The 8,974-nt window shown below is 43.6% G+C and overlaps 1 pseudogene; it reads right to left on the reverse strand.

The window, feature by feature from the left end:
- Positions 1–241: 241 nt before the first annotated feature.
- Positions 242–5,447, reverse strand: LOC110167097 (uncharacterized; annotated as a pseudogene).
- Between the last annotated feature and the right edge of the window lie 3,527 nt (positions 5,448–8,974).

The raw sequence follows: 8,974 nt of genomic DNA on the forward strand, positions 1-8,974 counted from the left end.
CAATTTTAACAGTTTTTTTCTTCTTCATTACACATGTTTTGGCTGGTGCGACTTATAGTTATGTCATACATTATGTAAGTAATGTGTCCAGAAACTGCTGGAAGGGGTTATCAAAATAAACTTTTATTGATTATATTATACATGATATGATATGATTATATTCTATCACCCTTAATAGACACAACACTGTGAACAATGACATGAGCAGTGACACCAGTTGGACCACGTGAATCTCTTTAATTCATTTTCCACACAACAAATGTTTACACAGATCTTTGATTTTAGACATTTTGAGTCCGTACACGACTGGACTGAACAAAGGCTGCACAGTTAAGAAATAAAGTGACAGCAGAATCTCCATCATACGATTGATAGAGCTCATGTCAAACCTGCTCTGAACAATCTGGAACGAACAGCCAAAGGAGAAGTTTAGCACAGACAGCAGGTGAGGCACACAGGTTCTCAGGGCCTTGTGCCGCGTGTCCAATGACCCACTGAAACACACCTGAAGAATGCGCACGTACGTGAACAAGATCAGGCTGAAGATAGGGAACACGGAGAGAAGAGTGTATAACAAACCAAAGATGTTGTTGGCTTTAGTGTTGGAACAGGCCAGTTTAACAATGGAGTAGTTCCCACATACAATCTTGTCTATCATTGTGCCACACAGTTTTAAAGGCACACTCAGAGAAGTCATGACTGCAATCCCCACAAACGCAACAAACCAGCTCAGGAAAATGAGGAGAGACACTTTAGTGACATTCATCTTCCTGTTGTACTGCAGTGGAAAGCAGATGGCCATGTACCGATCATACGACATGGCGGCTAACATAAAAAACTCAGCGCTCGCATAGTGGTACATGCAGAAAATCTGTAAGAAGCAAAAGTAATCTGTGAGTCTGACTCAGAAGGAGCTGAGCAATGAGACACAAACAGTCAGGTCAGCCTGCAACATGCCGAAGCGCAATGCACATTTAACGATGACTTGTACAAGAAATTCCTCGCTTTCGGTCCCGGTCAGGACAAGTGGGAGGCCATGTGCACATTGTACAAAGCAGCACATATGTTTCAGTGTCCAGCAGGGTGCCAGGGACCTCAAAGCTCACCAGGACACTGAAAAACATTAAAAAAGCTTTGCCAGGTGAGAGTATCTCAATGTCGATGACGAGGCCCCACCTCTCTCCCACCCAGTGGCCTGGTTTTGACAAACGGAAATATGGTCACCCTAACCTATGTGCACACATTTGATTGCAAACACCGATTTCTTTTACAACTTTGATTTGCAACAGCTCCGCCACGGTCATTTTTGAATCAAATTTAAACATACATTTGAGAAAATAAAATAAAATAATTCACATTGACATAAACACTACATATGCTGTTGGTACTAAATATCTTTGTCATCCTCACACTTAAAAATGACAAAAAATACAATTACATAACAGAGTAAAACATTACTGAGCATGTTTCATCCAAGACAATCTGGATAAACTCGCCAAGCATTGAATAAATCTACAAAAGATCCACTCAGATATACTGAAAAATGAAACACATTTTTACTCAGGGCATCATTCTTCTCCCAACTGCAACACAAAACTCATAAAATAAAAAATCTAAATAAAAAAGTGTAGCTTCTTTCTACATATCGCCAAATAAAACCAAAGAATACTTATCAGAGCCAGTGTAAATACTGCCACATACTGAAGTAAACCCTCAGAGCAAAGAGGATGCAGCTGATCTCTGCCTGTGGATCTTTATAAAGACTGTGCGCCACATCAGGACCCACCTCTAACTCTGAACAAACGAAAGAATCATAATTTATTCAAGAGAAATGTTAATAAGACTGAGAATTGTGTCTTTGTGTCTTTTTTTTTTTTTGGTGATACAGTTTTTTTTATTTTAGGTATTTTTGAGCCATAAAACTACTTGTAATTGAGTAAATCTAAGGTAAGGCTGTTTAATGTCATACTGTGGAACATTCCAGGCAGAGCAATGACATGACCTCAAATGAAAAGTTACACAGTGCACCTTTAACAAAATCAGACCACTGTGTACTGTTTGCATCAGATAAAATATTCTATCCACTGTAAACCTGGAAGTAAGAGCAATCAGGAGAGCTCTGTTGGACTTTTTGGCTGTCCATCCCAGTTTGAGTTTGCGGTTCTAAATTTTATGCAGATTAATATTGAGAATGTGGCAAAGCGTTTGTGAGTTGCTGCAATCTGTGTCTGTTCCTGACAGTGGCCCCAGTGTACTATACTGAGCTTGCTGCTGCAGTAAGTCCATCCTCTGCTGGGCCTTCTGGATGATGGAGTAGATGGTCAGCTCTCACGTTGACACTGGGTGATGGAGGAGCAGAGGAAGCACAGATGTGGGCTTCGGTAAGGGCGAGGAGGGCAGGATGCTGCGACTTTCCTGAAGTCCACCATCATCTCCCCTCTCTTCTGGGCGTTAAGAGCTGTTCACACCAGAGCGTCAAAGCATCTAGTTTTACATGTAAAGTCTATGTGGACGCACATCTAGGGCGTCCTGCGTTTTTGCAGCGCGTCCTCGGGGGTCAGACACGGGTGTCTTGAGGCATCAATGTCAGACGTTGAAAATGCTAAACTTTTCACGTCAGGCGCACCTCGTCAACCAATCAGGGATGAGTATCTCGTGACGTAGCGACGTTATTATCCTGAAGAAAGAGAAAGACCCGAGAACCGGAGCAAGAGCCACAAGCATTAGCGGAGCATAAATATATACACCGCAATCATGGAGCAGATCATGAGGACTACACCAGAACTGGACCAGGACTGAACCTGGACTAAACCAGGACTAGACCGGGACTAAACCAGGACTGGACCAGTGTCATTAGCTGAGTGTACCTATATATACGCCACAGTCGTTGAGCCGATTGCCTTCACTGATGGTTTTATGTAATAAATACACTAAAGTTTCTCCCAGCCTGGTCTCACATCGTTTCTGGAAAAGACCGGGACCGGGAACTTGAACTCAAATGCAAAGGCATCCAAATAGAGGTGTTTTTTGACGCTCTGGTGTGAATGGCCATTTAAGCTCCAGCTTGTTGCCTCTGTACCACATGACCAGACAATCCATCTCCCTCTAGTAAGCAGACTCATCACTGTTGGAGATGAGCCCAGTGAGAGTGATGTTGTCCACAAACTTGAGCTACATTAACATGACAACGCTCCTGGATTTTTTTCTTTGCGGGTTGAAAAAAATGTGCGTCCACAGCAAATATTCATGTCCACAAAACAACAGAGCACTGAGTGAAAACGATGCAATACATGTGCCACACCTGTATGTGGTGCAGTTAACAATGATAATGTAATAATATATATCTCAGCACAGTTTTTTAAACTTTAGGGTAATTTAGCCTATTTTAGATGTATCCCAGAACTATAGCTGTTTTGTTTTGCAAAAGTTAAACATAAATCACAGAAAGAACCCATATATTCCACTGAGTCGTGTCCTTTAGTCCGACAGAAGCTGAACCGCATAAGCGCACAACAGCAAGCTGTTTTATGAGCTCTTAGTTTATGCGGTTTTATGTTTCGTTTCTGTAAAACGTAAACAAATATGCACAAAGCTGTGTGGATGGGGAGGCTTGCGGACACAGAAACCACGTGTCTGGATGAAGATCGTTTCTGATACACGGATTCGTTTCAGTGTAAACGTAGTCTGTTTGATCCGTGTGCATAATCTGTGGTGCGTGTTGTTGGTATTGGTGCTAGCAACGTGTCTCAGTTACTGGGCGACGGGAGTGGCTCTGTAGGCTAGACCCATTTTGGCAACCCTCTTTCAGTCTGTAGAGGCCAGTTTGAGGGCTGCAGGCTTTGATGCATCGGAGGTTTGCTTGTAGACACGACAATGCGACGCCGGCATTCTCAGATTTCTCCACTCTGGAACCCGTTCTAAAAAAAATCTGTTTTTACCCACTCGAAAAACCAGCTACATGTGGCCAAAAGGCCAAAATGAATACAAACTTCTCAGTTTTGACCAAAAAACGTTGTCATGTAGACGGCCCCTTGATCAGATTTATGGAGTAGCAGCTGGAGGTGCAGCAGGTGGTGTACAGGGAGAAGAGGTGCAGGTCCCTGCAGATGTGGAGTCGGGCATGCTGCTGAGCAGAGAGTGCTTGTCCTGGAGAAGAGCAGTGAGGATGGTGTTCAATGCAGAGCTGGCGCCCACAAACAAGATCCTGATGTAGGTTCCCAGGAAGTCAAGAACTGTAGGCTCTGTGAGTCCATGAGAGGGGACGTGAATGACTTGAGTGCAGGATTACACGCTCAAATGTAAAAATGACTACAGAGGTCACGATGAGGGGGACTCAAAAACATCAGCCTCAAATGTGGGAGATTGACATTGCAATAGTTATTTGATGATGGACATGGAACTTTGTGAGAGGTGTATCATGTTAAAAATTAATAAAAAGAAAGAAAATTAGTATAAAATTAAAAAATACGGTGATGGTGACAGATGTTGATCAAGTCATCTGGATCATATTCACAGCATTTCTTGACCTAGAAATTATATATTTTTACACACATTTCTGATTTTTGTCAGACTCAGTCCATACATTGGTGTGTTGAACAGCGGCTGACATGTCAGATGATATAATGATAAAATTATTCTCAACATTTGAGGCAAATGGCTCAGATCAAACCTGGTTTGGAAAATTTGAAATGAAAATCCAAAAGCAAAGTTTACAACAGAGAAGAGGTGTGGTGTACATGTGCTCACAGCCTTCTGCCGTGTCTGTTTAGTTCCATTAAAACACACTCGAAAAATCTGTATATATGTAAAGAAAATAAGTATTGTAGGTATTGAGACAAACACCGTAGCAGCGACCACTTCATAAAAGTTATTCACCGTTGCCTCAGAACAGGCCAGTTTGATGATGAGGTAGTTATCACAATAAACAGAGTCCATAATGTTTCCACAAAGTTTTAAAGATGCAGTGAGAACAATTGTTATTCCTACAGCCACTAATGGAGACAACCAAATGACAACAATGAGACAGGTGACTTTTTCTTAGGGTCATGTGAGTGTTGTAGTGCAGAGGAAAGCAGATGGCCACATATCGATCATATGACATAATAGCCAGGTTTGTAAAAATTCACTCCACCATAAGAATAGAGCAAAAATATTTGAAGAAAACATAGATTATATGAAATTGTGTGGACATCTTGAAGGATTTGATATGCAATGAAAAGTAAACATACAGTGCTGCCATTTATCTCATTGATGAATAAACTACATAGAAACATGTACATAGGTTCATGTAGAGTAGTATTCATACATATGACCACAATAAGGAGCAAGTTGGACAGCACTATCAGAACATACACAGACAATATAATGACAAAATACAACCACCGCAAAGGCCCAGGGTCAAAGTAGGCTCCCAGAGTGAAATAAGAAACCTGAGTGAAATTCACCATAGCTTTTGGTTTGTAAAAACACTTTAGGAGGAACTGATCTATCACAAACATTAGTGTAAACAAGGCTTTACAGATAGCAAGTTATTGCAAGGTGCGTAACTTTACAGAATTACCTTATTTAATAACAAAGACATATCTATTGCTTTTAACATTATGAAGCTTTACGGTAGTTTTACATATTGAATACACTGGTATTTATTAAAAACCTACATTTTTCATCCAGCCATGTCCATCAATTATGTACAAAAACTCAACTTGGAACACACTAGATGACCTTATATCCTCACTAATTTAGAAAACACCAAACAAAAAATAGGACTGAAATTCAGCCTAAGTTAGACACAGAGATAAACTAAATATAGATTTCTGTTATGAAATTTAAAAACACATAACCTTGCGCAAAAAAAATCAAAACATGGAAATCAAAGCATGTTCTTTGGAAAGTATATGTACATATATAATTGGTTCGAGTGGGAGCTGAGCTGCAGCAGTGAAAAGACCCCATGTGGATCTGAGAGCCTGACACAAACTCACTTTTATCAAGATCCTCCCAGGTCACAAAATCATGACGTCAGACAAAGTTCAACCACATCGCCTCCAGAATTCAACTATACCCAAACATTTAGCACTTTTTCCTTACATATATTGAGTTTTTATGTATTTCTACCATGTTATGTCTGGTTTGGTAAGATTGAAAGACCTAAACCTATTATTTGTTTTGGGTATTTAAGATTAAACTATAACATATGTACATCTTTGTGTAAAATTGTGTAATATTTCAACTGATATTTCAAGCTGATTGGTCAAAGCATCCAACTTTGGTTACATCCAGTTGAGAGAAGCACAGACATCTTTCCTGTCCACAAATGCACAAAGTACTTCTGCACGTTATTCACAACCAAAATAGTCTCTAAATACATTTTCACTCAAATATGCCGAAGTACTTCAGTTGTCGGTTATATGCTGCCATTCCGACATACCACCACTCCGATATTGACGTCTAATTGTCGGAGTGGTGGCATTTCCATTTTTTATCAAACGTCCCTGCACTCCGACATTTTTTTTCTTTGGTTGGAGTGGCAGCACTTAAGCACTTTTTGTTCAATAGTCTGCCATTCTGACACACATAGTAATTATAAAGTTGCGGCGGTGCTGTTTTCAGGACAATATTTTCACAGACTGGAGGCATAGGAGGCACGGTGCGCACAGTGTACGGAAAGAGGCGTGGTGCACGTAGCATGGTTTAGTCCTAGTTAAATCGTGTTTTAGTCCTGGTTTAGACCTGGTTTTAGTCCAGATTTTAGTCCTGGCTTAGTCCTGGTTTAGAGGCGCGTGGTCAGGTGGTGTACGGGAGAAAATCTTACATAGCGCAAAAACAGTATGTAGGTTGACTTTCACCCCTGCTCGTTAGATGTTGAGATTAGAAAAACACTGGTATTCTACAAACAAGGTAATAAAGGTAACACTCTAAGCTATGAGTAGGTTGTCAAAATGGCGACATATAAAGTGTTGGAATGGCGGCATCAAAGAGTGTCCGAATGGAGGCATGTCAGAATGGAAGGTTGTCAGAATGAGGGAATGTCAGGGTGGGGGTCTGTCGGAGAGGCGGTATGGCGATTAAGGGTTGTACCCCCCACGCTTTGACAAAACTTTACAAAGACGGTCTGGAACCGTATCCGATCTCCCTGAATTCAGACACTGTAATTGACAGGCGGAAAGACGCATGCTCCATTCGTGGTGGCTTACATTTAAAAAAGTGTAGAAAAAATACTAGTACTGAGAAAATACTGAGAAACTGCGGATTTCTGCAGAATCAACAAAGCACCAAACTCTTTACAAGGCAAGACAGCTGTATTTGTATAACACAAACATCCATCTATCCATTTTCTTCCAATTATTTGGGGCCAGGTTGCGGGGGCAGCAGTCTATACAGGGACTCCCAGACTTCCTTCACCCCAGACACGTCCTCCAGCTCCTCCAGGGGGACCACCTCACCACAACGGTCCAATACAGCAACCGCATCACTGCCAATGCTGCACTGATCCACCTGTCAATCTCACGTTCCGTCCTCCCCTCACTCGTGAACAAGACCCCAAGATACTTGAACTCCTCCACTTGAGGCAGGGACTCTCCACCCACCCGGAGAGGGCAAGTCACTTTTTTCTGGTCAAGAAACATGGCCTCGGACTTAGAAGAGCTGATCCTCATCCCAGCCGCTTCACATTCTGCTGCAAACCGCCCCAGTGCACATTGCAAGTCCTGGTTTGATGAAGCCAACAGAACAACATCATCAGCAAACAGCAGAGATGATCCTGTGGTCCCCAAACCGGACCCCCTCTAGCTCCTGACTGGACCTAGAAATTCAGCAATGTGAACACAGCTCCTGGTCCTGTCATACAGGGACCGGACAGCCCTTAGCAGAGGACCCCGGACCTCATACTCCCAGGGCACCCCCATACAAAAAACCACACTGCTCCTCCTGAATCCGAGGTTCGACTATCGGCCGAATTCTCCTCTCCAGTACCCTGGCATAGACCTTACCAGGGAGGCTGAGGAGTGTGATTCCCCTGTAATTGGAACACATCCTCTGGTCCCAGTTTCTTATACAGAGGGACCACCACCTCGGTCTTGCCAGTCCAGAGGTACTGTCCCCGACCGCCACGTGATGTTGAAGAGGCGTGTCAGCCAAGACAGCCCCACAACATCCAGAGACTTAAAATACTCAGGACGGATTTCATCCAAACCCGGAGCCTTGCCACCAAGGACCTTGCCAACCACCTCAGTGACTTCGGCCAGGGTGATGGATGAGTCCGCCTCCGAGTCCCCAGCCTCTGCTCCCTCCTCGGAAGACATGACGTGTGATTGAGGAGATCCTCAAAGTATTCCTTCCACCACCGGACAACGTACCCAGTCGAGGTCAACAGCTCTCCCCCCGCACTGTAAACAGTGTTGGTGAAGAACTGCTTCGCCCTCCTGAGGCACGGGATGGTTTGCCAGAATCTCTTTGAGGCCTTCTGATAGTCCTCCTCTATGGCTGCCCTGAACTCCTCCCAGCTCCGAGTTTTTGCCTCTGTGACCGCACGAGCTGCTGTGTGCTTGGCCCGCTGGTACCCATCAGCTGCCTCAGGAGTCCAACGAGCCAAAAAGGCCCGATAGGACACCATCTTTAGCCTAATGGCATCCCTTACTTTGGGTTCCCACCACCGGGTTCAGGTGTAGTGACCCTCACTACATGCTTGGGCCTGCCAGGTCTTTCCGGATTCCTCCTCCGCCAGCGAACCCAACTCACAACCAAGTGGTGATCAGTTGACAGCTCAGTCCCTCTCTTCACCCGAGTGTCCAAGAAACGCGGCCGGAGGTCAGATGACACGACTACAAAGTCGATCATCGACCTCCGGCCTAGGGTGTCCTGGTGCCACGTGCACTTATGGACACCCTTGTGCTCGAACATGGTGTTCGTTACGGACAAACCGTGACTAGCACAGAAGTCCAATAACAGAACACCGCTCGGGTTCAGATCAGGGAGG

Source organism: Boleophthalmus pectinirostris, unplaced genomic scaffold, assembly GCF_026225935.1.
Source record: "Boleophthalmus pectinirostris isolate CB_2022bp ecotype Guang Dong unplaced genomic scaffold, ASM2622593v1 HiC_scaffold_9, whole genome shotgun sequence".
In the NCBI taxonomy this organism is placed as follows: Eukaryota; Metazoa; Chordata; class Actinopteri; order Gobiiformes; family Gobiidae; genus Boleophthalmus; species Boleophthalmus pectinirostris.